This window comes from Pinus tabuliformis, chromosome X (genome assembly GCF_031772625.1).
Source record: "Pinus tabuliformis cultivar Carrire ecotype Pingquan chromosome X, CPIR1, whole genome shotgun sequence".
NCBI lineage: Eukaryota > Viridiplantae > Streptophyta > Pinopsida > Pinales > Pinaceae > Pinus > Pinus tabuliformis.
In genome coordinates, this window is record NC_142308.1 from 1335174217 (window position 1) to 1335201146 (window position 26930).

The following is a 26930-nucleotide window of genomic DNA, read 5'->3' on the forward strand; positions in this document are numbered from 1 at the left end:
CACATTGTAGCATTCGAGCGCATGGCACAACTGCATACTTCAATCTGGTTTTACCCATGTCATAGGTTCATCAGGAATCCTGAATATTGCATCTTTGATCTCTTGTAATGCTTCATCAATACATTAAAATCCATCTTCAAAGCTAAAATTTAATAGAAAAGTTTCTTCCATAACATCCCATTCTGCGGTTCCATATCGTAGCTTCATTTCTAGATACCCATTCATCGGAATTATATCCAAAGTGTGGCATAATATATGAACCCATTCTAGATGCAGTTCTTCAACCCATGCTTTCTTCCATTGAGCCAGATGCTTGTGTGGATCATCCTTTCCTGTGTATTTCTCCGTAATGCGGGTATTGGCATGTCCAAACCGCAGCTTCATCATCTGTTGATATTCCTTCTAGACTACAAAGTTGTTCTTATGCATACCCCACCATCTTGCAGGCATATCTCTCAATGAAATGTCTAACACTTGGAGGTAATGTTCCTCCAATACATCCCTCTCAAATTTATCTAGAAATAAATTGACATCCTTTAAGCCATTATAATATGGTAAGTTGCGTACCTTAGTGGATATACAGCATAGTGGTTTTGTAAGCCTGTTGTATCGCAAGGATGATACCTCATGTAACCTATTTTTCTAGTGTTCAAGCTCCTCATGTGAATCTGAATTACAGGAGCTTTCCTTCTCCCACGTAATTTGTCCATCCGCCGTAGGGTTGATACAATCTTCATCTCGAGTAGTCAGCTTATAGATCTGCTCAATATCGTCATCCTCCTCATAATCACAGACTGGTTTAGTATATCACACACCCTCAGCTGGATCCAATGGCACAATAACCCTTATTTATTTATTTTGAAATGTCATACTACATTCCTCAAGTTGATGAATGCATTCATATCAAATTCCCAAACAATTCCAAGAAGCGCTGGGCATGGGTTACTATCCTCCACTATTTCGATCACTTCGAAGTTGGCTATGGCATGTGCCCCTTCAATATCCACAGTCACTCCATATAGGTGCTCCATATGAATAATATTTTGTTGATTCTCCATCTTCAATTGGATGAGGGACCATTGTAGCATTGGTCTTCCCATTCTTTCCCAAGTTTTCTTTGGCAAAACATTTGCATTAGACCCCAAATCAAGAATTACTTGATCCATTTCATATTCTCTAATCTATGTAGTCAACCTCATTTCACGACCAGTCCTTTTCTTACCTTTTCCCATATTTTGTACTATGTGTTGTTCCGATAGCGACTTATTACTACTAGTGCATTATCTATCAATTCTTATAGTCCCTCTACAACCTTCCTATCCCTTAGGATCTTCACGCAGGTTTTTAAAAATGATGCTAATAATGATGGGTATGTATCCTGCACAGTACTAGTTTCTTGAGGCTTTCCCATCCATGTATTTTGAGTCCTTGATGTAGAATCTCCTGCATCCATGAAGCTCCTTTTTTCTTCCATAAACGTTTCCTTTACCTTATTTACAGTAAATCTAGTCTCCTTATCAATAGCCTTGCAAACCCATACATTTCCCTCTTGTTTATTCCTTTTATCCTCCCCGGTAGCTATGCCACTTCATGTGACAATATTAACACTAGGACCTTCTTCACACAGTTCAGATCCCATCATTTGGATGTCCTCGATGGGCTATCGAGTCTTCTTTTCTTGCATATTCGCGATGAGCACAAGGCAATCTTCTATGACATGATCAAATTAGCTACAATATTGACATGAGGGGTGCGTTGGATTCTGACAATCTCACGCAAAGTGACCTGGTTCTCCACAATTATAGCAAATGATCTCACCAAGACCTCTTCCAACTCCTCCTCCTCATCCTCTTCCTTGTCTTGGAAACCCTCCATGCACTGCAATTGCACCTTTTTCCTAAGGACGTGCCTCCTTCTATATTATATATGTTGGTGTTATTTCCATCATCAATTTGTAACTTTGTAAATTGCACTTGTCATGACCCACAGACTTACAAAAATTATAGAAAACATGTTGGGTAGTTTGTACAAACTTCTGCAGAAAATCAAAATTTTTATCGTGTGTTTTCCTGTAATCTGAAAAATAGAGCACCATGGTAGTACTCTCGAACTTGGCCTAGCAATGTTTTCCGGTTTCAAGGGCACAAAATCCCCTCTAACTAGGTAATTATGGTACACGAGGAAATGATCCTTATCAAGACCCTGGGCCTTACATTTCAAACACCATACTTCTATGCGAACCTCATTCTAGACTTATTTTCCCTTTTTGAGACTCTGCAACTCCATATGTAGGCTAGCCAACTGTGACTTAGTCTTCTTCACTCCAAGATTCATATCCTGAATGGGTGAGGCTTCTATTTTCATAGCATTCTCTAATGCCTCTTCCTATGTCCAAATCTTTTGGTATGACAGTGGCAAACTCAAATGGGGCAATAGCAAAGCAATGTACCAATCCTTGTGTTGGTCATCTATGATCTACATAGCAGCCTGCTGGAGAAGACATTTCAACCTTTGATCAAAGTCCCACGTAGACTCATTCACCTTCTACTAGATATCCTTGACCTTCGTCACTGTCTGGGCTTGTGACTTAGGCTTCTTGAATTCATTATTTAATGCTTTCTTTGTTTCTTCTAGTGTTGCATTCAGATGAGTTGAACAATATTTAATATACCAACTTAGTTCTCTATGTTGTAGTGTTGTAACCAATTGCACTTTCTTGAAATCATCATCTGTAATCTGTTGTGACTTCCACACATCATCAACTACAATCCAAAATTGTTCAGGGTCTTCTATCCCTAGACCTATGAATATGGACATCTTCATAGTGTTGTACATGTTGAATAATGGAGGTGGAGGTGGACGTGTAGGTGTTGGTGTGTGAGGTAGAGGTGATGGTGGAGGTGGAGGTGGAGTGGATGGATGTTGTATCACTGTGATACCTTGCTTTACCATCTAAAATGCACCTAGAGGTGTCCTCATAACAATACTTTCTTCTTCACTGTCAGATGCTCCCAATGGAGGACTGTACTCAGCACCTGAATCTTGTTAAACCCACATGGGCAGCAGAGGAATATGAAAGAAAAAACATGCAAGTACAATTTTTATTAACAAATGATTTAGATTTATAGTACATGTTGTGACCGTTGGGTTTAACATCCCAAGGTCTCTTGGACTCCTTTTGTCCATTGGGCTTCCACACTAACCCATTGAGGATTAGGTGTCCAACATTCCCCCCTTAATTTGAAGGGTTATGTATGAGTCCAAGAAGAGACCTGTAAAACAAAATGTGCAAAAATGCATGGTAGCACTAGGCTGAATGTGCTCTCTGAAATGTTGGTATAAAGGGCGGTGGTTTAAGGATGACCACCAACACTAGAACACTTAGTGCAGTTCCCGGAACTCCTCCAAAATTGGCAAGAAGATGAAGTCTTCTGCTAGATAAAGTGCTCCTCTTGTTTTGAATAGGGAAAACTTCAACCATGAAAGGGAGGTCTCACCTAGCATAAAAGGGAGAACTTCAACCTAAAAGGGGAATTCTCAACCTGTGATGGTTTAAGGATGACCAACAACTCTGGAATGCTTAATGCAATTCCCGGAACTCTTCCAAAACTGGCGAGAGGATGAAGTCTTCTACTAGAGGTAGTGTTTTCAATTTTGTTCCTGGAATTCTTCTGAAAATGGCAAGAAGCTGAAGTCTTCTGCTAGAGGAAGTGTCCCAGATTACCAACTGAAGGCATGTTCATGGGAATCTTTGTCTCTGGCTACAACTCTGAAACTTGTGTGGCAAGTTGTGGCTCAGGTTCGTTTGATGTGACTTTGAAGCTTGTAGATGACCATCATTTCCCCCCCTGTCAGATACAAGGTGAGATGATGGAGAAAACTCAATTGCAAGACTGTTCAATACTCTGGAACAAGTTCTGACATGTGATTGGAATATCTTCTTGGCTGTTGATGCCCATTGCCAAGAAGCGATCCATCCAATATGAATCTTTGTTCTTGCAGGATGTTTTTTTATGAAGCATCTATGTGAAGAATGGGTGGTTTTATGACAATGCTTACATGGATGAAGATCAAAACAATGATCTTTCAAATGGCCAACTCGCTCACAGTGTTGGCATTTCACGATCTGTTGATGTTGTTGTTGTTGTGGAAGAGGGGCAAAATCTAGAACAGTTGGAGGTGAACTGTCATGAATGAATCCAACACTCTGAAACTGAATAGGCTTTGAGTAGTCTAGAATATGAAAGGACAAGTCCTTGTCATATCCAACACTGGTTCTATGCTTGTTGTGGACAAGCTGTTCCCAAGGTCTAATGATGGGCTTGGGAATTACAGACTGAGTTTCTGCATCTGCATGTGCAACTGCTGCTTTATTGGGTTCTGGATCTGGTTCGACCTCAATCTTACTAATTTCACCACTTGCTGGTTGTTGATGTGTGTTTGTTTTAACCTTGAACAAGATATTGTTCTGAGCAGAGAAAAATTTGGAATGACAAATCTGTTGAAGCTCATCTTGCTGGAACTGAGATTCTAGTTGCAAAAAATCAATCTTTTCTTGTGCATCATGCAGGCAGGTCTGAATGTCACAAAGAGTGTCTTTGTTGACATTTACCATCCCACCAATAGCGGAGTGTATTAGTGTATTCAGTAACTCTAATACATCATCAAATCTAGCCATTTTCTCCAACTATAATACCTTGCACTATAATTTACACAAAACTAGTTGATTAAATGAGAATTTGCAAGTTTGTAGACCAAATGGACTATAACTGCGATATCTATAAACTCTTTTTGTTTGTTGAACGCTCAAAACTGTAACCTTCTATCTATATTATGTAAGCGAAGGATGCCTTTTGTGAATATTACCTTATAATAAACACTCTCTTCTACATATATATAGTATAGAAACAGTGAGGTTAAGAGTGACATAAATGTGTACAACACGAAGAATAAAGTGATGACTTCTCTACTCCAAAGTCTACTGTTAATCAGATCTGTTCATCATGGGAAAGGAGAAAACCCATATCAAATGCCCAGTGGTATCGAGGAGGTATTACAGGATTTCTGTTATACCAAACACACTTACAACGCCAATGCAATAATATGAATCCAAGCTCAACGCACATGCAATATATATATATATATATATATATATATATATATATATATATATATATATATCGGTCGGCTTCCTAATAGAAGCAATAAACTGTTTTGGAAGATAATGAAATTATTGCCTGAGCGAATCTAGAATACCCGATCCTCCGCTGAGTTTGAACTACTGCAATTTCATTTCATCTTACAAATTTTCCAGCAACTACACCGCTCATGCTTCACTACTCTGAGCCTCTAAAGAGAATGAGCTAGAGGTGAGATCCTGGGATTGCGAGCTCAGTTCATGAAGAAGACTTGATTGGTTCTCAAAGAGATTGAGACCGAGTCGTGGTGCAAAAAAAGAAGACGGCGTTGAGCCAATTTTCTATAATTTTCTTCTCTACCTTGTGGGGTAAGTCCTTCCAAAGGCTGGGCATGAATTTCTGCTCGAATGGCGATAACGAGTAGATCATTTATGAAAACCTTTCCTCATTCAATAATTTATGGAAAATAAGTCATCACAAAAGGACTAACATATGTTCCACATAATTGATAAATTGCTTATTGAGTTTCTAAACAAATTGCATTTTGCATTACAGACATCCAACCAACATTCTCCAAATACTCAAGGTTTGAACCCCTTCAAGTTGGTGCCCAAACTCTAGTACCTGTGGGATAGCTTCTCTTGCTCTTTATAATTTTTTTTGGTGTACATAGTAGTGCCAATAAGCGGGGTGAAAACAATGTATAGAGTTATTTCAAGAGTTGAGAGAGAACTGGAAAAGGCTTTACAAGGAAATTTTCCCAGGAACGTGCTCATTATGATTATGAAGAAGACGATGATGTAGATTTTTTTTTTTTTTTCTGAACAGGAGGCAATTTTTTTTTTTCGCTGAACCAATGATGTAGCCTTTTTCGTCTTAACAAATGAAGGCAAGAGGAACTGGGTACAATCATCCAATTAAAAATCAAGGCAGGATGGGGTTTCTTGAGATAAACTTGAATATGACCGAGAGAGAAATCTAAGGGAACATGCATTTGCTCCTATGTATTTTGGGAGAAGTTTTAACGCACACTAGGGATTCTCTAAAGATGAACCACGTAGAAGCTTTAACACACGCCAGGGATACCATGGAACAGGAGCAAATTAGAAAGCATTAGTTCAGTCAGGGTCTGTAACCCAACTACAGCAACCACGACAGCAGGCATTACCAACTTCCAGTGTGAGGCTGTCTCAGTTAGCAACACCACTTGTCCACATCGTGCCAGCTATGATTCCTCCAGAAATCTCTACTTCATGCAGTCTTCCTCCAGTTAGTGGAGAACAAGCTAGTGGAGTGCTTTCGTAAATTGGATTTATCGCTATTTCACTGAAAAACATTACTTCCGATGGATACCCTACGTATCTGGGCTCGTGCAGACAGCTCTTTTATGCAGATTTCTTTTACTATAATCTCAAAAGTTGGAAAAACAGTGGAAGGTTGCCTATTTGTTTCACATCAGGTTCACGAAGCTTCCGTTGCACATACCATCTCGAGATACCGCAATCAAACAATGATTCAACGTATTCAGAATTGGAGGAATGTAACATATTCAACGTTGGAATGTAATGTCTGATGGTTTCAGGATGGTGGGTGAGCCAGAAAGGTATAGAGAAATTTGATTGGTACGCAGAATTTTAAGAGAAATGCAGTGATCAGACTATGATTGAATGTAATGCCAAAAGTCTGTAGTGATAAGCGAGAGGACAATAGACATCAAAAGAAGTAACGTTCAATGCAGAATACAATAGTGCCCTCAGACAGGTTAATGATAAAAATGAACGTTGTCTTCTACAAGCGTTTCACTGTGGACTGTCAAGTGCATTTGGTAGCCAACAAGAGTGGGCAGAGACATTATTTAGAGGCCTGACACACAGTAGGAAAAAATAAGCATTATTTATAAGTGTAAGAGGATTGAGCGTAGACAATGACCCCCACAGAGAGTTGTTATTGGGTGAGTGTTTGCAGGTTGCAAGGTTAGAAGACTAAGTGTTCTTCAAGGAAGAATTAGGTATTGGCTTTCAAATAGAGAAATGATGGAGGGCAACAATTCTAACAAGAAGATAGGGTATGATAGCATGCTTGATGAGTAGAGGGTAGAACTGACGCTGAGAGAGAGGCCATAAGAAAACAACAACTCAAATACGAGTAGGGCTAGAATTCGCTCGCTCTGATACCATGTTAAACACATATGGGCAGCAGAGGAATATGAAAGATAAAACATACAAGTACAATTTTTATTAACAAATGATTTACATTTATAGTACATGTTGTGACCATTGGGTTTCACATCCCAAGGTCTCTTGGACTCCTTTTGTCCATTGGGCTTCCACACTAACCCATTGAGGATTAGGTGTACTCAGCACCTGAATCTAGATCTCTTCTGAACATCTTTCCACTTCGTGTAGCTCCTGTCAAATCTATTCTAAACATTAATTGAATGGAATAACCATTTTCTTGCACATTATAATTTTAATGCAAGTGTTCAGGGACTTCATATACTTACCTCTTGGTCCTTTGAAAGACAATCATTCAACTTTGCTATATCTGACAAATGTATCGATCGCGAACTCAGTGATGAATCCTCCCAAAATGTTATCGATCCAGTAAGTGACAACCCTCATGATCTTGTTTCTTGAAGCTTCTAGGTGCCTTAGCAACTCTAGAGTCCACATAATAGGGTTATCGAACTTCCACGTACCCTGATTGTCTGCGAATTTAGATAACCATTGTTGTAATTCACATGGAAAAGAGCAGAAGAAAATTTTGTTCTCATCTGTATATACATATCTATTTAACCGCTCTTCCTTTGACAAGCGTCGATTCTTGTTTTCTTTGGCTGCAAATTCGTGTAGCTTTCGATCTATCTACTTCTCGATTTCCTTCTTAGTTGGGGACCATTTATTCAACATCAAACATTCTTTAGACAGATGATTGGTCCTGACAACAGAACCATTTGTTGGCTTGAGGGGGTCTGGACCCAGGTTTAGAGTTAGTTGTGCCAACAAACAAAACCCTTCATTGATGGCCCTTTCAACAACAACCAGCGTAACGCATGCTGCAGTCTCATTCGAGGTAGTATTGGGGGATGACAAAACCAAGTTTCTACACCATAGGTCTGTGTGATGGGTTTCTATCACTTTTGTGCACCAATTGAGTGTTTCTTAAGATAATTGTAGAAAGTAGAGAAAATACATGGAAAATGCATAAGTAAACATGAAGTCACAGATACAAAGATATGGGTCCAAAATAGTCTTTATTATGATCAATCCTTCTGTTACATACTATTTCTTCACTGCGCATACATCTGTAGGGGCCCACGCACTCAGCTGCAGACTTACCAATGTCTCTTTGCACATAGTTGCAGGAGCCTTCCCCTTCACCTAAGTACAGAAAACAAATTCTTCTCCCTTAGATCACTTGCCCATACTTAGATCTTCAATCATTAACTAAATTCCTATGACTCACTATGATTCCTATATATAGCTTCTTTCATTAAAATACCATGGTTTTTGAACCATGGGCGGGTTAAAAAACATCTTAGCTTATAACATACTAAGAGGCTTTGACCTTCCTAAATCCCCTTTGAATTCTATGACCTTCATGCTCCGCTTCCTTAAAATGCGAGGACTTTACAAAAATAACAAAATACTATTACCAAATTGACCCCAGGGGACCCTGTCCCAACAACAACAAGTCTTGCAACAACGACAGAAGGCATCAATCTAGTACAAGATTAGGGATAGAGGAAGATGTTGACATAATAAAGGAGAACAAAGATGTGGATTCAATATTCATGTAGGCAGCTTTGGTAGTAGAAGAAAAAGGAGGCAGAGGACATAGATAACAGAACAAAGGAAGAGAGAAAATAAGAGCTTGCAAGTAGCAAAACTGAGATTGCAACAAGAAGAACAAGAACCAATGAAAGGAAATGAGCTGAGGAGGAAAGAACAAGAGAGAAGAAGAAGTAGGAAGAAGAAAAAAGGCAAGGAATAATGATAGAGAAAACAATTCCAATACAAGTTGATGATCCAAAACTGCCAGTAGCTGAGGAAGAGAGTGAATAGATGTAGGTTCCCTCACCAATGCTAAACACAAGAACCAAGTATGGCTGGAGATCGATGAGTAAGTGGAGAAGCTAAGACAAGAGGCCACCAAAGAATACTTGGAGTTGAATGCAAGCCACATGTAGTAGTACATCAGTGGTCTGGTCAAGTTTAACAACATGCTACACTTTCTTCAGAATGAGTTGGATACAGGTTCCAAGACCTTGTACCTAGATGCCATGGAGGCAAGAGTCCACTTTCAAAAAGACACCATCAATAAGTTTGGGGACACCATTGCTAGTTTAAGAACCAGGTTCATAGTGTACTGCTTACCAACAAAACTCTCAACCACTGGTCCTTTTGGCAATGACCTACAAGGAGATCACATTCTCACCCGAAGTGGTTATCTGAGGTTGTCAAACTAGGTTTCTGTAGCTAGAGGGATATGCATGTTTTTGTGTCTGTGTGTTTACTTATGTCTTATATCTTCCTACAACTTTGTGTACATGAATAACTTTGCGCTGATGATTAATCTTACAAATTGGTACTTAATGCATAGACATAACAGAAAAGAGTATAATATGTATTCTCTTGCATTATTCAGTAAAAAGCACGCACAACAGTATCAATAACAATAGAGAATCAACACAAAAATATACACAATAATATTCCAAAACTTCTTCTTTGTTAATAAGAATCTTTAATACATGCTCTTCCCTGACCTACACACCCAGCTGCAGGTGGTCTGCGCACTCAGCTACAAGGCCTTCCCAAAAATACAAACTACATATACAAATACTCAATTTTCATATGATCTTCTTATGGCATTATTGGTATTTGATAAAGTATTACATTTCCTTATATAAGGTTTGATACTTCAAAAAAATGGTCCACATACTATGGATTCGATAAAGCAATGACTAAAATCCAATACTCATTACAAAATAAGTTGTTTTGATCCCCGCAAAAGCCCCTAAACACTGCACAATGAATATAACTTCGTCGGCTCTGCTCCTTAAAATGTGGAGTCTTTGACCCAAAAATTGGACCCATTTGGGTTGCGCCCAACATGGCCCTAACACTCACCTGTGACTCATCTCGAGTCACTCAATTTCGGTTCCATTAATTTTCACTGCAATTCCGTTATAGACTACATTATACTGCTGGACTATCTCTGCCATTTTTTTTTCCTCTTTGCGCACTTTCTCCAGTAATGCCTCTATGGTTGGGCCAATAGCCTTATGTAGTATTTTTGCCTTCCTTTTGTTTAACTCTTTGAGCCTTTTATCCACTGCCTAAGATAGTTTAAGGGCATCATGTTGCCACGACTGAGTCGTCACTCACAAAATTTGCTCCTTCCTCCAAAGATCATGTATTTGCTTTGGGAGGTTCTTACCTTCAGTAATACTGGTGAGTTTTTGTAAGAGTGGTAGGGTCTTGCTGATAGTGCTGGACCCACCAACACGTCATGGTATCTCCTCGGTAAGAAGTCCCAACTAGACCTCAGACTATTTGGTGTAGGAGTTCCAGCAGTGGGTCGTACAACATCTCCTTGACCGTGGTTGTGTGAAGACGTAAGTGAGATGTCCTTGTTGGTAGCAAAGGTGTGACATATGCATCAAGCCAAGGAAGGTGCATGAACAGTTCTAACACAAGGAAGGTGGAATGAGTGTGCCCCTTGGAAACCTGTATAAACACACAACTTGGAAGGGAAAACATGAGAAAAGATGCATCACAAACTAGAAGGAAGGTGAACCAACAATCCAAAGTGATGGTTTAACCAAAATCACATCTCAGTAAGATTCATACATACATATACAGAAAGAGTCTATACATACATGCATAAGAAAACATATACATATATCATTAGATTAAACAAGTTAACTGAAATATAATAACAAAATATTCATGAAAAGTGATGGCTTTGTTATATTAAGAAGTGAAAGTTCCAATCATATAGTAAAACTGTGACCAACCACTAGTCTCGATAATGGAACTTTATAGTCACTACCGCCTGCTCATCCAAAGATATGTACTATCTCTGCACTGTGGAGAAGCCAAGGCTTGTTATAATACTCTCTAAGATTTCTCTAATATACTCCTATCAGAAGCTTTCCTGACCAAACACCCTCACAATGACTTATGAGGTACTATAAATAGAAAAGGGCGGGGTGACCTTTGACATTCTCCTTTGTGACTGTTCATGTACCCTCAGAACTCTTCAACTACTCTATGACTTTTACATTCAACTATCGACACTTGAACTTCCACCTTACAAGATGTTACATACAATCTGCACATGTACCCATGTGAGACAAAATAGGCTTGAGCAAGCCATGTGATGAGCCTCGTCATTGAGTAATTATATGAGCCTTAATTGGCCTTAGTTCATCTCCTAGCTTAGTCAAACCAACTATTCTCACAACTTATTGCATACTTTTATTATATTTTGCTTATGACATGAGTTAGAGTTGGATATTTTGCTTTGTGGTATAATCTGTATGTAATGTAGGAATAAAGGATAAAAGCAAGGGAAATGCAAGGATAAAAGGTAAAAGTAAGGAACTATGGTAAAATACCTTGGAAAAAACTCAGATGGGACAAGGGAGAGGAATTACAAGAGTTAAATCCTCCTCATTTACTTCCCATCCATTCGAATATCCCTCCATCAACTAAAAGTACACAAAACCAAATCAGGAGTACTAAAAGATAGCCAAGCAAGTGGAAGTACAAGCAACCTCCCCACTAGAAGGCAACCAAGCTAGTGAAAGTGAAATGACAAGTTACCCTTAAGTTGGGAGCTATACCTCCCTAATTTTGAGGGAAGTCATTGAGACTTGAGATGTATAAATAGAGAGGCTTAGGACCTCAATTTTTTTAGTTAACCAATAGTCAGTCAATCAGTTAGCAAGTATTCAGACCTTTTGACTTATAACAGTTTGATGTAATACAATGTTCTTTGATAATGAATATGAGTTTTGATTTGAGCCAGCACTGAGTTAACTCAGAGGGCTGAAGCTCTTGGGTTAGGGTCCAACTCTAGCAGCCATAGCTCCTATTTCGTGTATTGTATTCTAGCATAGAATCCTTCTTGCTATTCATTTACTTAAGTATTTCATTTCCATTATAGTAGTAGCATAGATGCATGGTTTGATTATTCATTTGGTTAAGTATATGCATGTTCATCATAGCGGTTCAGTAGATTCATGGCTTTCCTATTCATTTACTGAAGTGGCTTCCTTTTTTTATGTTCATTTGCTGAGTAGTTGTAGTTTCATTATAGTAGTGTAGGGTAGATTGGTTGTGTTTTAGTCTGTTCTGTTTATGCTTTCATTTAATCAGTAAGTTGACAAAGAAAATGTGCACAAGGTTGCTCACAGGTGTCTCGGCCTCCCCTCCTCCCTCTGGGACTATGATGTGAGGAAGAAACCCTGCAGCAACCCGAACGATGTAGGGTTTTGGTTTTCACAGAGGGTTTGTCATTTAATCCAGGCACTGAAGTCATTTCATATTGCTCTATTCCTCTAATGGTCATCTGCTCATTCGCTCTCTTTTTGTCATCAGATCTCACTCGCATACCCCTTTCATTCTCTTGTAGCATGAAAAGCTCAGTGGAAGATGTTCATCCACATTCAAATGGTCTTTAACTGTCAATTACCTTTCACACACAAAAAATACCAATCATTGCCCAATCCACTTTTCACGTTTGACTTTTCACCCTTTAAATCCCCACCGTCGATCTACCTTATCAGATCCGATGGTTATCGTGCACCCACTCACCAACTTGCTCGGTCACATCTCTGTCATAAACCTGCTTTGCTAGATCTGACGACCTTCATGCAATATCGTGTGGATTTCTGTCCGACCATTATTAGGCTAAGGGCACACGATATGAGCGTTTTCCCTGTGCTACGTGTCATCAGGAAGGCTAATAGCGTGAAATTCCCAAAAACTGCTTACAACTTTGAGGGCACGCAATATATTGCTTGTCGCCATCCAAACTCGCTCATCATTTTTGCACATTTTCTTTTACCCGCTTCCATCTCCACGGTCAATCTGTCCTCTGATCTGATAGCTGTCGCTTCACCCGATCGCCAACTGGCTTGGCTGATCTCCGCCATTCATCTGCTGATTGCCTCTGCGATATAATCTCAGCTGTCCAGCGTGTTAGTTGACCATGTTCACCCATCTGCCTATGTACCCTCCTGCGATTTGATCTCATCCATTTTTTTGCCTTTCACCTGCCTGATCTAATGGTCCTCATGCGTTGTTTCTCCTTCACATCCTCTTTTCACTAGTTTGACCTCCGATTGCTTTATCCACTTAAACAGAAACTTCGCTTAGTTCCATTTGCATGTACCTTCGCATAGTTTTTTAATTGGTTAGCTAGGGTCTGGTATGAGTCCAACATAGCATGTTGCTTTCTTCATTTCTACAGTAGATTAGCTCTCCCCTAGACTAGGTTTTCTCTCCTTCCATGAAAATCAAGCTTCTTCTGACCTTATAGAAGTCTGGCTTGGAACTCTTGGGGTGTCTTGCCAAATGAGGAGTGACAACAAGTAGTACCTTCACTTCTACTTGTGTATATAGCACAATCACCTCCAAGTTTGTACGAACCCTGGGTAGATAAGTAAAGCTCATAGTCCTGGGAGTTGCAGCATTCTAGCTACAATACCTAGGCTCATCACTTTTTGGTGTCGTTGCTGGGGAGGTGTCAGAGTAGTAGTGATTACTACTCTTTTCTTCTATTTTCTAGTTTCCATATTTCCTCCATTAGTTTATTTATGCAAAAGTAATCTAATTTATTTCTTTCATTTTGTCATTTATCTGCTTTCCTTTCCATTCTGCAAGTTAATCTAGTTTCCTTTCCTGCAAATAGAATTTCAATTTAGTAAGCAGTTCTCTTCCTGTCAATAGTCTTTCATTCAGTAATTTCAATTCAGCAAGTAGATTCCTTTTGTTAGTGGTTTTCATTCAATTCAGCAATTTCATTCTGCAAGTAGTTTCTATTCTGCTAGTTGTCTTTCATTTAATTAGAAATTCCCTTTCTGCAGAGTAATTTCCAGATTTAAAGAAAATCTCACAAAAACCAAAAAAAAATTCCTTTCATGCCTCGTAGGATTAGGGATAATTCAATAAAATTCTTGCCAAATACCCCCACCTCATCCAACAATCAACCTTCTTTTTTGTTCACTGATAGTGAACCGGAAGCCCCTTTGGGTGAGCAACCTGACATATTTGAGGAACCTATAAGGGAAGAAGAAGAGGAAGAACCCATTCATATTGAACCAATGGTTGAACACTTAAATGATATAGGAGATAGAGGGAGAATTGGGAGTGCCTTCCTCATCAGGGAAACCAATGGGGACACTAAAATGAAGAACATAAGCCCCTCTGCTCTACCTCATTTCCATGGCTTGACCACAGAGGACCTTGAAACTTTTCTATTTGAGTTTGATGTTGACTGCCGAACCTATGACTACACAGAGGATGAGCAGAAGTTGAAATTGTATCCATCTACCCTCAAGGAGGCAACATTGAGCTGGTTCATGGGTTTACCTGGAGATAGAATAACAACTTGGGCTCAAATGCAGTAGGCATTTAACAACAAATATAGGGACTAATGTAGGTCAAAGGACACCAAGGATGAGATTTTCAGGATGACCATAGGCCATGATGAATCCATAGAAGACTATGAAGAAAGATTCCATCGCAGTTACAAAAGGGCCAGGTGCACACTTGACCCTGAGTCACTAAAGCTAGTCCTACTTAGAGGAGTAATGGAGGATATCCTAGACACCTTACACATGTTTTTAGGAGGAGACATCTACCAAAAACCCTATGAGTACGTAAAGAATATCTTTAGAAACCATTCTAGGGCAGAAACAAGGGTAGAAGTAGTCAACCAATGGCTAGTACCTCGTCTTCCAACTCATCCATCAAGGGTGAAATTGGAAATATGCTGGAGGACTTCAAAAGTGAGATGTTGAAAACCCTTGCCATACAATTGGATACCATGAATATCAGAAGGAAGCAAGAGGATGCAGATAGAGCCTTGGCCATCTTCTATCCTAGATGCACCACAAGGCATCCTAGGAATGAATGCCCATTAAACTATATTGATATTTTCTCAGTTTGTGAAGAAAACCACTCCACAGACAAGTCCCCTTCCTTACCTGGACTTAAAGCTATATACGAAGGAGCTGAAGGGGTCATTGAGTAGCTTTGCTACATTAACCAAAGGAGACCTCCTGGGCTTAGACCATTTCAGTAGGGTATGCAAGGATCATCCCATGCATATTACAGACCCAACCAAACCACAGATACACCTTCTTGGGGACCCCTTGCTCATCCTTCCTGACCTACACCCCCTCCTTGGGCCTATGCATCTCAATATCATTCCCAGCTAGCCAGCTAGTCATTTCAAACCTACAATTAGCCACGACATTAGTGTAATACTTCACCCAAGGGGTGGAGGCCCCAATTCAACAGTGTTCTAGCTCTATTTCCTCCATCACCTACCCAAGCGCAACTCTTACAATTTTCTCCACCTAGGCAACCCCAGATGCCTGCCCAGCCAAATCCAAACCCAAACAATAGTTAGGCTCGACAAACATACGGTCGAGAGACATCATACCCAGCTTATGTTGTTGAAATTCAATAGATCAGCCTATGATCTGGGAGAATTCTCCCAGATAACCAACCTCCCTCTCCACATAAGGAGGTTGAGGAAGAAAAAAAGGAAAGCAACCTTAAATCAAATCCACCCTCTCCTGAAATATTAGGCCAACCACACCAGCCTACCCAAGAAGAAAGTGAACTTATGGGAGAATTGGAAAACCTATGTGTAAAGGTCCCCCTTCTCCAGGCAAGCAAAGATGTGCCTATTTACAATAAATTGATTAAGGAGAAGTGCTTTAAGCATCCAGGAAGAAGAAAAAGGGATGCCCCTACTGTTAAGGGAATAAGTCCCCTAGGGCTTTGGGATAGAACCATAGTAGAGTAGGAGTATTCTACAACAAGAAACAATCATTCAACTCAGGAAACATGCTTAAACAAACTAACTATGCAAATATGAACGTACCCTATGTTAACACCCAGGTTGTTCCCTTTGACTCCCAAGGGAATACGACCGGGGTAACCACTAACCAAGCTTTGGATTATAGGTCCTAGCCTACCTATAATCAGAGAGGGTTCTCTCTTTAAGATTTATCTTTGTTCTGGTGAAGATTTTAGGCTAGTTGTGAATTCAACTTTTGTTTTTAAGGTTTTGGTTGTGTAATGTTGTTTTGAGAAGGGCATGAGATGTTTGAGGGATTTTAGTCCATTGGGCATATGCGGTCAGAAATTGAGTAGGTCCTGATGGCTGTGATGGAGAAAGATTTATTGCAGAGCTAGACAGCTATTCATGATACAATTTTTGTTTTATAAATGAAACAGAGTGAAGTGTAAACTTATGCATAGTGTGACTGTAAGCTGGAAAGGGCAGATTCTATTCAGTAGCATCTAAGAATTACTGCACAGAAAACTGTTAAAGATTTATAGTAAGTTGGAGCATTTAAGAATTCCAATTTAACAGATAAACCTGAAGAAAACATTTACAACAAGGAAAGATTGAATTTAGGGTGTCTCCATGGACAAATCCTGAGTTATTCTTCTACTTTCTTGTTGAGATTAGACCACATACATGAGAAATGAAATAAACAAAAATTAGACACAGAAAGAGATAGAGAAACTTATTGTATCAAACTATAGCACTAGAATTCTGCAGCATTCAATGGTTCCAACACAACATGCATCAGAAAAAAAAACAATCTCTGAAATCCCGAAGCTTCATTGTATTAACTCAAAAATAGAGCCGAGTTCTCTTTCTGAACAAGTAACAACAACCCCTGCAAGCTTATGCGAGGGGGAATATATACAATCGGTTCTACAAAAATATCTGAACCGCTGAGTCACTTGAGAAATAAATATGTTCACCAACTTTACAAAATAGCAGATAAGGAAGTTATTGCTGCTCTAAATACAAAATGAATGCTTTTTAATTCTGTCAGAAGACTTTTTGACCTTTGGAGGCCACTGAGTCGGTTGAGCATTCTGTATTAATTGCTGAATGATGTGTCTTTATGGCTTTGTCATGCTGTAGCTTTCTCGGCCCTGTCATTTGCAGCTGTTAGTATTGCTTTGGTGGCCGAATCTTTCTACTGAGTTGGCTCAGTCCACTCTTCTTCATACATACTGAATGCATCAAATTTTCCTGTATATGATAACTTATGTTTTTTAATGAAAAAACTTGATGAGAGGCTCTAGTTCACATGATCAACTGTATCATTTTGGTCCACCATTCCTGTGTGGGCAATTGATGTCTCAAAATTGCATCTAAGGTCTCATCTGCCTCTGTGTATTTGTAGAAGTTTGGAGGCACTTCAAACAAATGTTTGATCTCATTCATAATGAAAAATTAGTTCTCTACTCTTTCATAGAGATTTTGCCCAGATGCTGGCCCTGTTACCTCTGAGGTACTTGATCCTTGAGTGATCTGATTGGTAGCAAATGTATTGACCCTTTTAGCATAGTTCTCATGTGAAAGTAGTCTCCCTGCACTGTTCAGTAAGCCAGGTAGACCTCTGCTTTGTAATGTTGCAAACTTGTCCATGAATTTGTTTACTTCTGTCTGCATGTCCTGGCTTCTTCTTTCCAGTGTTTGTACCAGGCTTCTCAATGTGAGGACCCTCTTTATCAGCTGGATGGTTTCAGTTCTGTTGGAGATTCCTATTGTTGCCAGCTGAGGACCTGTGCGGTTATTGAGAACGTTGATCATTCTGTTTTCTATCTCAGGCATATTGCCTAGAGATGCCCTTGCTCTTTGCACTTCTTTGTGTTCTTTGCCTATGAGCTCCATTTGCTCATGAATGGTCTCTATATACTGCCACTGATCTGTGATGGATTGGCCAATGTTGGCCCATAAAAATGTCTTGAGCTCAGCCACCACTTTGTCAAGGGTGAGCTCTTTCTCCAGCTCCTTTATCTTCTCTTTGAGAGCCTTCACTTCTCTTCCCTTTTCAGCTATGCTTTGCTTTGACTTGTCATATTTTTCATTGAGCTTAGCCAAATTCTCCTTGGCTTCATTTAACTCTTCCATTTGGGCTTCTAAGGCCTGAATTTCATTCTTCAGCTTCTACATATCAAGGCTTGGAGCCTGCTCTGTTGTCGGTGCTGGTGCTGATGTAGATGGTGCCGTTTGAGCTGTTTGTTCTGTAGGAGGAGTAGTAGTCTGAGGAGATTCCTCAAGGTTAATTATTTGTGGAGGGGGCTGTGATGTTTGGCCTCCTTCCTTCTGTTGTAGGGCTGCCTGCAGCGCAGCCTCTGACTCTCCCAATTTCGCCTGTGTCTGGATCAGCTGTTTGTATAATGATACCAGCATAGCTGCTGCATCTTGGTCATACCTTAGCTGGGCAACCTCTTCTGTCTGAGGATCAAGAGTTGCTAGAATCTTGATCATTTTTCTCAATGCTGCCATATCTGCATCTCTTAATTTCAACAGTGCTTGTACAACCTTGATGTCCTTGGGATCATGCCCAAGCTCTATGATGATATCCTCCAATGCTTTGATTCGGTTGTCCTTTGCCTGGGAGGATGCTTTCTCCAACTCAAGTTGGGAAGTTGTGTTATTTAGGCTATTTTCCAACCTATAATTCACCAATGTTTTGTCTGCAAGGGTAGCATATACCATCTCACCCGTTTGCTTGTGCAATTCAATCTAATCCATAGGGTGGATGTCTTTTGCAAGGACCTCAAGGTTGGTCCTTATGTAGTCTGCAGCTGACTGTGGCTGCAACATGGTTGGCATGAAATGACTCATTACCATTTTGCCCTCATGTACATCATATGCAGACATCAACCTTTGTTGGTTTGTAGGAGCCATTTTCAACAAGTGATTGTAGAGCTGCACCTTGAGTGGCTCATTCCTCTTTTTGATATCTATAAATTGTTGTTTGATGCCTATTTCAGCTCCCCTTTGGTGGCTTGAGGAGCCGACTTCTCCTCCAACTGTCCTTTCTTGTTCCTGCTGAAAGGAACTTGCAGATGCTTCTAGGCTTGGTGGGCCCATGCCCAAAGATTGCCCAATAGGAATTTCCTCTTCTGAAAGGGGATTTAGCCTCTGTCTTTTCTCCCCATGAGTTGTGGATGTAGTGAGGGGAGTCTCCTGCTCTCTATCTCTTTTCTTGCCCCTCTCTTCATTGACAGGTGTCTGGAGCACCGAAGTTTCTACTGTAACATTCTGTACTGGGGCCTTCTTTTCTTGCATTTGCTCATTATTATGACCAGGAGCCTCTGCTGTTTCTTCCTGCTTTTCAGGATGATTTTCAGGCTGTTGATCTTGGGCTGATTGCTGCTCTTCATGGGCCTTTTGCTGTTCTGTTTCCATGTCTCTATCCTTGGCTGAAGTCTCTGCTGTAATTGGGACTTGGACTGCCTTTTGTGGAGCTGCAGATGATGAGGCAGCTGCTCCCACTTGAGTGCCTGGAAGAGAAAATACCTGTGAACAAAGCTCTAAGTCAGCCAACTTTTGGAGATTTTTTACTGCTCTTTGAGCTAGTTCTTCCTGTGTGGCAACCTCTTCTAAGGTGCCTTCCCTCCATTTTAGTTGATTTGCATATTTTTCTATGTGAGGCAACCTTAAGTGGTCATAACTGGCCAGCCTATATCTGACCCTTCTTAAACTTATGAAATGATTGGGGTCGTATGGTTTCCAAAGGAAGCTGGTCTGTAAGCCAAGGGCTTCTAGCATTCTATCTGCCTCTTGCCAATCTTCCTCCCTTTTATTGTAAATGAAGTGGCCTAATTGGTTTCTGACTTTGAGCTGTGCTTTCTTGCCCTTGCCTGAAAAATGGAGTACATCAGCATTCCCAAATTGCCTGAAGTACTCGAGGGCAAACAATCTCATAGGCACATATTTGGGTAATCTGTATGGGGGCAACTCACACCCATATATTCTGATAACTGTGTGGTTTTGGTAATAGTACCAATCCCCAATGCTGTATACCTTAGACAACTGAAGAATCCTCTGCATCTCATCAGTTAGTCTTGGAGGAGGTGAGCTCAGAAGCAGAGACATGGCTGGGTGGATGAAGAGGTCTATAAACTCACAATAAGTGTATGGGGAACAAGATCTGCAGTGGAAGGCAGAGGACCAATAAACCACTGACCTTGGATTGCCTTGTGCATCCACTTTTTTCACAGGAAAAGGAAATTTCTCATGCTGATAATATAAGATTAAGTGGTAGATATAGGAGGTGTATCTGAACACCCTTTCTCTTGCCAATTTTATCAATTGCTCATGTATTTTATCGGATATGTAAGTGGCATAGTCATAACAGATTGGGGACATGCCAGGGGAAAACATGAGCATCATCACCAGCACAGTTTCATCAACATATTCTATTGAATTATAGCCCAATATGGGACTGATCATGTCTACAAGGTCTCTGCCCAATTGGTTGAGGTATACATGAGAAATGGGAGGGTACTGCACGGTGTCAGAGTCAATGTACAATTGATTCATCTTGGTGACTTGAGCATCTGTCAGCTTAGCTCCTTGCTTTATTAGATCTATCAGTGAAAAAGGAACTAATTTCTTATCAATATTGAAGTGTAGCATCTCTCTGATGGCTTCAGGGGTGACATAAAAAACAACTGAGCCTGAAGGGTCAAGCACAGCCCTCTGAGTGGGGTCATAGCAGTCAGCACATCGGTGGATTAGGTCAGGAAACTGGTTGACCTGAGGGATCTTGAAGATAGGGAGGAAAGAGTCCCAAATGCCCAATACATCCATTCCACTCTCATGCTTGAGCTTCAATTCATTTAGCAAGTGAATGTGGTACTTGCTATGCATTAGCATTTCCTCTGATATTTGATAATCTTGATCTACTAATGCTTTCCACTCCAACTCTCTGTGAGGGGCATTCAATGGAGCAATATTCACGGCCATAGGTGCTACTGGTGTATCCATGTTTCTCAAGTGAATTTGGGTTGAATCCTGACTATCTATGGGAGAAATACCGTCCTGCGTGGTAGGTTAGGTAGTTTTCTGAATTACCGCCTGTTTCTAAGCAACAGGGGTGTAATTGGGCACAATTGGCCGGTTAAAAGCTGAGGAAATTAGTTTTAAGGCGTAGTAGGCCTATTTCTCCAGGGAAAATGGTCAATTCTATAGGTTTTTTAACAATGCAGGACAAAACAGAGGGCGCAGTTGGGGAATTTGACAAATACCTGGTTAAGTGGCGGTATTAGAGCTTGGTTGCAGTTGAATTCTGGGCGACAGCAGCTCCGAATGTTCTTGGCGAGGTGCAGCAACAAAGGACGTAAAATCGCATGCAGAAGGCAGAGCATAAAAACACAGAAAAGAACGCAAAAATGACAAAATTCAGCCAGATATGGACTTTTTGGCGTTGGCGCGGAAATTTGGATGACGTCAGCATGACGTCATCAAGTGGGGTCAAGGTCGGGTGACGTCAGCATGACATCATCGGGTGACGTGGCGGCCTGTGAGTGGTCCACGGGGACTGCATAGGTGGAGGCCATGTCGGAGCGATGGCGGGCGGGGGCGCTGACGCTGTGGTGAGGTGGTGTGACGCTGGCATGACCGGTCAGTGGAAAATCGGAAACGGTAAGCGGTATGATATCGCACAGCTCTTTATACGGAAGCAGGATTGTCAGAGGGCGGCCCGATAAGATTTGGGGGCGACGCGTGGCAGAGGCCTGACGTCACCCTCTGACAAATTTCGGAAGCTAACTGCAGTACACGGGGCCGCTCCGAAATTGATAAGGGCCGTCGGATGGGAAAGCCCAAATCCGACGGCTGGCGGGAGGCAGAGGTGGCCGGACGATACGGTCAAGCGGGTCCAATAGAATATTATTATTTGTTGAAATTCGTGCCCGGCAAAACATTGGAAAAGTGGGTTTTTTGACTGTGTTACGGGAAAAATGGGTTATGTGCGGGTTTATTAACAAAGCCGGATTAAGGTTATTAATCCAAGCGGATCTCGGATTAATCCCAGGATTAATATATCAGCGCTCTTTGGGTCGCGTTCTAATGTTTTAGCACTTAAATCATTTAGAACCAAACTTAGAGCTATAATGCTTGGGGAAGGGGATACATAGGTATTTTGGGGTTTTTTGCATAATTTACATAGTAATAGGGGGAATAGGGGGTATAGGGAGTTAAATAGTAGAAGTTAGGGGTTAATATGAGTGGAAGAGGTCGATGAGTAGTGGAAACACTAAGTTTTATATGGAGTCAACTTAGTTTAGGGAGTAGATCAAAATGAAAAGATTTTTAGACAAGAAATGTGGTTTTTAAAGAAACAAGAACCACCATAAGACCTTGACTTTCTTTCATGAACATAACTGGTAATGGGATGTTAGCAATGAATGTGAGGGGGGGAATCAGGAAGTTAGACATGCTCCTTTGTATTGCTGCAAGATGATGGAGAAGAGGGACTTCTCTATCCACTGATGTTTCCTTTATGTTAGACCAGCAAAATTCAATTGCAAGGAATAACATTTCTGCAACCTCCTCTACCTACCCATTCACTTTCCTAGCATTTTTTTGTTTCTTCATGGAGGGTGCACTTAGACTTGCAGACCCTCATGTGCCTTTTCTTTTCTTTTGGCTTTTTCTTTTGATTTTCTATCTAGAACTGCCCTTATTGCTTCCAAGGTCCCAGATTAAGCAGTTGGGAACCTTAATTCTCTACCTAACTATTGGTCTGCCAAGATTGAACAGTTTGGACAAACTTCTTTCTCTATTCTACAACAAGAAATTGAAACATGGCATGATCCAGATTAAGCTGTTGGATCACCCATCCAAAATTGAGTCAACATCAAATTATGTACACATATTACCTTCTTTTGAAAATATGGGATCTTTGCATCACCAAAGTAGAGCATATTTGGAACTTTCTTTGCCAATCATGAAATATGAAACCTATTGGTATAGGTATCTAACAGTGGCTCCACATGGGGATGGTTTTTCCATTTGAAAGACCAAGAACAGCAGGTCAGAATGCCTTGGCCCTTGACTTCTTTCACCAAAACTTGGAGTTTTCTTCCTTGAAATCTCAAAATTGTGCTCTGTCATACTTGTGGAACTTGCCGAACTAAAAGCCCTTTCCTGATTCTATAGGACCCTTCAAACTAAGCTATTCACATGCTGAAAGAAAACATTATATACAACAGATTATGTACAGGGGAACAACCATGCTATGTTCATGGAAAGTAGTCAAAATAGTGCTTCAACATCTTGCCATTCACAGGACCTTCATCCAAGTCAGTTTCATCCAGATTTTTTAGGAAGTAAGTGTTGTTTCCTTGCACTGCTTGGATGACAAATGGTCCTCTCCAAAGGGAATCAAATTTTCCATGTTTTCCTTTATCTTCCCTTCTTGAATCCCACTTAAGGACTTTGTCACCCATGTTGAAATCTTCAGCCTTAGTTCTTCTAGCAAAAGCTTTCTTTAACTTTTCTTGTAAAACTTGAACTCTGCTATAAACTTGGTCTCTAGTTTGCTGCAAACATATAATCTGATTAACCCTTCTTTGCACATCATTTGGTTCAGATTGGCTTTCTTGAAGAAGTTTCATGACAGGGATCCCTAGTGATGAAGGAAATTTGGCTTCTAATCCATAGACTAACTCATATGGGCTGACCCCTATGGATCTCTTGGTTGTTAGTCTATCTGCCCATAGGGCATTCACAAGCTTCTTATGCCAATTCTTCTTATTTTCTTCCAACACCTTCTTTATGATGTTTACAAGGATTTTATTTGATGACTCAGCAAGGCCATTTCCTTGGGGATAGTATGCAGTAGAATGGCCCAAGGTAATGTGGAATTTGTGGCAGAAGTTCACCATCTTCTTGGATCTAAAGGCAGCAGCACTGTCTGTTATGATCTTATCAGGACAACCAAACTAGACAATATGTTATTTTCCAAAAATTGAATGATTGTTGAATCATTTGCCTGTCTACAAGGGATGGCCTCAATCCATTTAGTGAAATAGTCCGTGGCTGTGAGGATCCATCTATGTTTGCCCGAAGATGAGGGATGAATTTCCCCAATGAAATCCAAGCCCCATTGCTGAAAAGGTCTCTCTGTTGCAATAGGCCTCAAAGGAAGTGGCAGTAACTTTCTCTTTCCCTCAAACACTTGGCATTTATGACATAAAGTGGTAAATTTTTTGACATCAGAGAAAACAGTGGGCCAATAGTAACCAGCCCTCAGTATCTTGTCCACAGTGGACTTCCAATACAAGTGTCCACCACAATCACCTGCATGAAATTCTTTCATGACATTGTTAGTCTCATTCTCAATTAAGCAGTTTAACAATATACCCTCATGGTTTTTCCAAAGCAAATTGCCATCCATGACATAAAATCTTGAAGCTTTCATTTTTAGGAACCTACATTTAGTTCTGGACAATCCTGGGGGAGCACACAGGTTTTGCAATATATAACAGATGTCAGAATACCACAGAGATTGTTCAAAGGCTACATTGATCTTTGGAGTCGCCAGCTCCGGTTCGTTGTCCAGTTGGTTGATGTCCAAGGCTTGGAAATTTGTTTCAGACATTAATTTGGCCAAACCTTGCCCTTTTATCAGTTTTGTAGGTTTTATTTCAATGTCAAATTCTAAAATGTTGGCGATCCATTTTCCTCTTCTGCCCTCCAAGTTCTCTTGAGTAAGTATGTCTTTCACAATGGGACTTGGCACATAAGCTATAACATGGGAGTATAGGATATAAATCCTAAAGTCTTTGATGGCTTTGACCAAAGCATATGCTTGCTTTTCCATGATCTGATATTTTAGGGGTGCATCTCTGAGAGCTCTACTAAAGAAAGCAATAGGTCTCTCATTTCCTTGGTCATCTTTCTATAATAAGACAGCAACAATAGTATGCTGGGAGGCAAAAGAGAAAATGATAAACTCTTTGTCAAATTGTGGATTTGTTAAGACTGGAGTTTGGGTAAGGGCCAATTTTATTCCTTCAAAAGCTTGATTTGCTTCTACTGTCCATTTTACTTTTGAATCCTTTTTAAGCATGTTATTGAGTAATCTGCTCAATTCTGCCAAATTTGGGATAAATCTCCTTAGGAAGTTGATCTTCCACAAGAATGCTTGTAATTCTTTGATGTTTCTTGGGTGGGGCATTTGCAAGATGGCCTGTATTCTGTCTGGGTCAATCCTAATGCCATCCTTTGAAATAATATGACCCAATAACTTGCCTTCTTCCAAACCAAACAGGGATTTCTTGGGATTTAAAGAAATTCCATATTTCCTACAAGTTATGAATATCTGTCTTAGATGTCTTAAATGTTCTTGGTCCGATTTTGAGAAAGGTGTGAGGTCATCTAAATAGATGACAAGGAAATCATGAATTTCTTTGGCAAACGCAATATCCATTGCTCTTTGAAATGTAGCTCCTGCATTTTTTAACCCAAAAGGCATTTTGACATATTTGAAGGTTCCCCATGGGGTTGTGAATGTTGTTTTGTCCTGATCATCAGGGTGAACTAAGATCTGGTTGAAACCTGAGAATCCATCAAGTAAAGAAATTCTTGAGGCCCCCACTACTCTTTGCAAGATGTGATCCATCTTGGGTAAGTGGTAATTATCTTTTAGGGATACTTGATTGAAGTTCCTTAGATCAACACAAAGCCTTATTTCACCAGTTTTCTTTCTTGTAGGGACCAAATTTGAAATCCAATCAGAAAACCTGATTGGTGCTATGATGCCAGCTTTAAACATATTTTGTACCTCTTTTTCAATTGAAGGGAGAAGCATAGGATTGATTCTCCTCAATTTCTGTTTAAAGGGTTTTTGATTGGGTTTGAGAGGGATTGTGTGTTGAATCACAGAGGTGTCATAGGATTTTAAATCCTCATAACTCCATGTAAAGACATCTTGGAATTCTTTAAAGAGGTCAATGTATTTAGGCTTCTGATCAGGTGGTAAAGATGTAGACAATTTAATTATCTTGGGTTTTTCAATAGTTCCAATGTTGCACTCTTCAATGGCAGCATTAAGGGGCTGCAATTTTGGTTTTCTAGGGACATCATTTGAGTCAAAAATGTCCTCTAATGAAGCTAGGCCTGTTGGAAGAAAAATGTCTTTCAATTGTATAACTTCATCTTCAGCATCAACTATTTCCTCAGAATGTAATTGTTCAAGTTCTTGTATTTTCTCCTGGTCAAAGTTTGTTGGACGAAGCATTTGATTTGTTGTTTTGAGTGAGATATTTGTTTGTTGCTGTTCACCTAGCAGTTGTGAATCACTTGCAGCCTCAGTATCAATGTTTAGTCCTGAAAATTCTTGCTGCAAAGTCAAGAAATTGTTTATTTGTGTATCATCCTCAAACACTTGCCAATCCTTGACATTGTTTGGGACAGAAGGTCTGTGTTTTATCTCCGCTGTAAAGCAATGCTGGGGTTCAAAAGGTAGTTTGCAAGTGCTTGAAAATGTAGCCAAACTATGAGCATGAAGATTATGGGTTCTAGGAATTTTGGTAATTTGAAATTCAGTGAAAGTTTTAAGCATTTCAGTAGCAACAGACCTATAAGATCTCAGTCTTTTGTCATTAGTGACAAAATTTCCCTTTACTTGTTGGATAATTAGGTCTGAGTCTCCTAGGATTGAAACTTTTATGGCTTGTAAGGATTTTATTAGCTTGAGGCCTAGTAAGAGGGCTT